Below are 5935 nucleotides of genomic sequence, written 5' to 3'. Positions count from 1 at the left end.
GGTCAAACTACTAAACAAGGTCAAAGTCAAACTCCTATAAGAAAAGTCAAACACGATGACTTTTACAATTATAGACAATATTTAACTTTCAAGACAAATACAATTTAATACTGATTTTTCAGTCCTAACATTCTCCCCTTTTGTATTCAGACTTGAAAGAAATTCTGAGCTTTGAGTCTTGTTTGAACTTTGAAACATTAAGCACATTATGACTTCTTCAAAAACAAACTTCAACTTGGAATCTTCAGACAAATATCTTTTGAGAAAGATCTTCTAACATTCTCCCCCTCGAATGTAGAATCGTGATGATCTTCTCTTTTGACAATGTAGAACAGTAATTAACATAAATAATGTACAAGATGTGATCTTCAAAAGATCTTTAGACAACAAACCACAAACTTTCTCTTTGGTAAACTTTTGAAACATTGAACTTCTCATTCAAAAACTCTCAGCGTTGTAGCATCGGAATAATCTTTTGTAATCATCTCTAGTCGCACTTCTTTTGAGTCTTTTGCCAATTTCGAAGTTATTCCCCCTTGATCTTTACATCAGAATCCCTTTAAAATGTTCGGAAATGAATATTTCATTCATTATTACATAATTCCCCTTATGATGAAATGAGAATCATTCCATCATACACAAGAATGAATGAAATTTTCCACGTAAGCCGTCAATTCATGAAAATGTAAGTAGATCTTTGCAAATCCACTTGTTTAATCTTTTCAGATTAAGGGAATGGGAAGGTAACATCAAATTTCAATGAATGAAAATGTTTTCAATCTTATAAAAAAAAATTGGCCTGTGAGTATAACAAATATACTCAGTACAACAGATGTACTGTATATATGAGACTTTTTGAGGCTCATCTCACCAGGTCTTCCATTCAATCATCGATAGCTTACTGATTTTGATAAAAAAAAATGAATGAAAGAATATCAGTTAAAGAAAAAAATATCAGAAAAAAAATATTTGAATACAAACGAGTGTATTATCACCGAAAAAGATTTTCGTATAAGTGACGTGATAATAACAGTTTGAAGAATAGCTGAAACAGGTATTGGAGTTATGATCGATGAGAAATTACGCAAGTAAAATCTCAGGAAATGCTTGTTCAGTAAATGTACTCGTTACAAAAAAATCATTTTCCAAAAACATTTATTGAACTTTCTAGAGACTCCCCCTAGAAAGTAGATTATAGAAATGATTCAGTTAAGCTAAAAAAAAGGAAACATTTTAAGCACGGGTTTTAAATTGAGTGTTTAGAAGCCTCACTCGGTAAAGCACGGGTCCTGAACTGAAATGTTCAGAAGCCTCACTTGGAATAAATTATAACTCCCCCTGCATTGGTGTATCACTGAAATGATATTCTCATCAGCACAAAATTGACACACCTGCAAAACCAGATTAAGTAGATTTTGGTACCCAAATGAATTTGGGTCCTATTATGTTAGTATCGGGCTGTGGTATGTTGTAATTTCCAAACCATTTATTTCTATATGATGTATTCTTTTTAGCACTTTGAACAGGATGATTAGTAATAGAATATGATCCATTCCAACTATTATAATCATACGTGTTCTTACTTTTCCAGTCCTTCTGATCTTTGTTGTTTGTACTCCATCTGTTGGATGTCTTCTTGTTTACAAAATCTGTTGATTTGCATGTGGAGCGTATGATTCTTCTCTTGCTAAGATGAATCAAATCATAAGTGGATCTCACAAAGCAAGGAAGATTGTTAGTAACAACAGAGTTCTGAGATAAAACAGATTCAGRCTTATTGACCCAAATGCTTTTAACCTTTGAAGAGTAATTGGGTGATCCAACGACATACCCTTGATAATACTGATTAGATGAACGAGAATAGTTCTTAGAAACAGTAGATTTAGGACTACTTGAATAACTGTTTAATTTGAAACAGTCATAAAAGTTGGTTTTACACTGAGAAGGAGAACTAGTTGAGCTTTGAGCACAAGAATTGTCTTTAACTTTCTGTAAAAGCTGGTCTCGTTCGATAGCAACTAAATCAAACTTCTCTTTAAGTTTAGTTCTCATTTTCTGTTCAGTTACAAGTTATGTCTCTAGATCAGACAATCTCTTTGTAGTATCCAAAAACTTACCTTCTAATTCATTTTTTGACTTTTCAAAAGCTCTCCCTTCTTTCTCAAATTCCTTTCTCTCTTCGTCTGAACTTCCCTTCTCATTTTCTGAAGCAATGTCAAGCCATTTCTTTTTCTCTGTAAGCTCTTTGGCAATTGCAACATTTTTCTTGACAATATTTTTCTTTTCAAGAACAAACACTCTCTGCTCTTCATCTAATTCTTTCTTCTTCTGAACAATGCTGTCAGACAATTCCAAATTCTTTCTTTGGCATTCTTCTTCATACTCTTTCTTCTCTTTATCAAACTTGGATCATTCCAAGATGATAACTTGTTCAAAACCTGATATTTGTTTTGAAAGCAAAGTGACATTCAGCTCTAATGTTTTTATCTTGCTTTCAAACACTTTCTTTTCAGCATCAAATCTCTTTTCAGTTTCTAAAACTTTTTCTTTCTCGAAATCCAGTAACTTCCTTACATCAAACAATTCACTTTCAGATTTATGCATTATAGTTTTTAAGTCCTCAATCTGTTTGTTTAACCTAGCTATCTCTTTTGGATTAGCACAAGTTTTCATCAGATCACTCAGCTTTTCTTGCAAAACTCTCTTTTCTTCTTTCTCTCTCTCATTATAGTCAGTCCGATGAATTGTCCATGATATATTCTTTTTAAGCTCAAAATTTAGTTTATCGTACTTCTCTTTAAGCTCTCTGTAATCTCTCTCGTACAAAGCTGCCATTTCAGAAAAAATAAGATTGATCAATTACAAGGTCTAATGCAATGAAATCAGATAAAAGAAATCAGGAACAGTTAAGCTCAAAAACAAAACAGACACAAAAACTAATGAGAAATCAGAAAAAAAAAATTGCGAAAAAACTGTCAAAAATCAGTAAAAACAGTCAAAAACTGTCAAAAATCAGTAAAAACAGTCAAAAACTGTTGAAAACAGTTAAAAAACTGTTAAAAACAGTTAAAACTGATGAAAAACAGTTTACGGGATAGAAAATTTTTAAGGATTCTCAAACAGTTAAAATAAACCAAAAACAAATAAATAAATAAATAAATAAATAAATAAATAAAACTAAAATTTGATCCACAAAACAAAAAAATGACCTGATTAGAACTTAATTCAGACAAGTCAAAGACAGCACCAAATTACAATACGAGCAATGCAAAATCTATGATGCAAGGTCTAAAACAGATGGACAAATGCGATTTTACAATAAAAAGATCTAAAATAATCTTGGCGCATGATCCTCCCCATATGAAAACTGCTCCCCAGTTGACTGTTGGAACTCAAATGCTCGAAAAGCTTGCTTTTAAGCAGTCCACACACTCCTCGACCATTGTTTGTGAAGTAAAGACTCTAATTTGTACAAGAAACGCAGCAACTTCCAGCTTCACTTCAAACAAAAATTGTTTTAGCAAGAACCAGTTAGAAGATGACTGATTTAAAATCTGATCTACACGTAGAACAGTACAAACTACATCAGCAGTTGGTCCAAAACAACCGCACCAGCAGGCTTCAAATCCTCATTCCACACTTGATCCTCCTTTCCAAGATGAATCTCAGTTTCTTYTTTGCAAAATCACTTCAAACAAGAGTTTGTGGTATCAATCAATGCTGTCTTTCCAGTTCCATTGTTAAATGTACCTTCCAATCTTGTGTAATAAAAAGTCCTGCAAAAACAAAAACAATCTTTAGATGGATATTACTTTGGATAACAGAGAACTCAATGTCACCTTACATATGAACTCAGTGAACAGTCCAGCAGAAACTGTGAAGGTCCTAAATGTTGACATTAGAAATCCCTTGTACTTTTCACTGCTTCCACAACAGGGTTGGCTGCCAATACATGAGATTGTGCTCTTATCTCATTCCTCTGTTGATCCAGCAAAAAGATTAGACTCATAAACAAAGAAACAGTAACAGAACTGTCTCTGTAATATGAATTTGCCCATGTAAACAGCTGTTTGACAGATGTTGTAATGGTGTTTTAAGCTAATGCAAGTGCTGTCAATATGGCAGGCACTCCGACTGCCGATTGCTTGGATGAACATAAGTATTTATAGCTCGAATTAGCTGCTAGAACTGTAATAACCAGAAACTCATCACCTGCAACTGAATCAGCTTCTTRTCAATATAACAACTTGAACCTCATCATTTTAGCCACTGTCCAATTTAGAAGAAAACAAGATGAGACAGTGAGCAATTCAGTGAAAATGTACAGATTCTATGAACAATTTAAGATGAAACCTGTTAGCAAGACAACTGATTTGGACTCAAATCAATGAATTGAATATCAACCTAACAGCAAACAGTCTGCTGTGGATTTCCTTTGTATCTGTCATCGGCTGTCGCATTGACCAGATTTACACAAAAGGCTACAAAACTTCTCTTCTGGATAAAAGCTGAAAACTTCACTCTCTTGATCACTCTCTTGCTACACTTAGAGCTGAGGATTTGGAGACAGTGCTTATCAAGATGGCTAAACAAGATAATTCTGATGCTATGGAAAATGTTGTCGCTGCTTTAATCAGATAGGTTGCAAGCAAAACCAATGAACTCGGCTGGTGATGGTACGACGACTGCATCTGTTCTTGCACGTGAGCTTATCAAACTCAGTCTCATGAGTGTAACTTCTGGTGAACAAAGAGGTTATCGAGAAAATACAGAAGTCTTCGATTAAAGTAACCCGAGTGATTTACCAAATCCGATTAAAACTATTTCGAGACCTTGAACGATTTACAAACATTCATAACCTGATATAATCGTGCGATGTAAACAAAATCAGATTGATACCTTGAGCGATATACTGAGCGATTTAGAAATCCGGATAGATGGATTAAGCGATTTAGTAAACCGGATGACTTGGTCTCCTTTGCGTGTGATTTAGCTTAAATCGCTCACCATAGAAGCTAAATCCGGTCACTTGTCTGGTCAAGGGTTGTGCGATGAAGTCAGCGATTTAAAGGAATCCGCTCAAGCCTTAAGCGATTTACAGGTTAATCCGCACAATTCTAGCTACCTAATCCGGTGAAGCTGTGATTTTCTTGAGCAAAGAAGAACATATACAATGAACATGAAGATGAAAAAGGAATGGGCTGATGAACAACTGGGCCTAACACAGTTGGGCTAAGCAATTTACATCTAAAAAAACACAAAAACAAAACAAAAAAAAATAAAAAAATGGATCAAAACACAGGTTTTTTTAATAAAAAATTCAAGAACACAAAAAAATTTAAAATCACAAAATCAAACAAATCTCGAAATGGAATGATTAAAACACAAAACTTTGTGTTTATCAAAGATTCACAACACAATTACGAGCAGTTTGATCATGATTTTAACACAAAAACACAAAATTAAAAAAAATCGGATCAAACTTAAAAAAAAATGAAGAAAGAGATGAACATTTTAAGAACAGACGAAAAATTCCAGAAAATTTCTTTCAAAAAATCTTCAAATCTGCTGATCTTTTCTTCTGATTTCTTGCATTTCTACTCTGATACCAATTGTTGTCCCACTCTGATCAATCTTCAAGATAAATCTTCATAGATTTGTGGCAGATCTGGATATGAACATTAAGAACTTCATAGAGAGAGTTGAGAGAGAAAGTCAATGCTCTAGATTTGATCAAACTTCACTATACGTAAATGAATTTTACAAATGAGCTTCTTCTCTTACAATTACAAGACAAATACCCTATTTATAGGGTCAAACTACTAAACAAGGTCAAAGTCAAACTCCTATAAGAAAAGTCAAACACGATGACTTTTACAATTATAGACAATATTTAACTTTCAAGACGAATACAATTTAATACTGATTTTTCAGT

This window comes from Cynara cardunculus, unplaced genomic scaffold, assembly GCF_001531365.2.
Source record: "Cynara cardunculus var. scolymus isolate 2C unplaced genomic scaffold, CcrdV1 Un_Scaffold_1865, whole genome shotgun sequence".
In the NCBI taxonomy this organism is placed as follows: domain Eukaryota; kingdom Viridiplantae; phylum Streptophyta; class Magnoliopsida; order Asterales; family Asteraceae; genus Cynara; species Cynara cardunculus.
Note: the sequence above shows the minus strand (reverse complement) of the source record.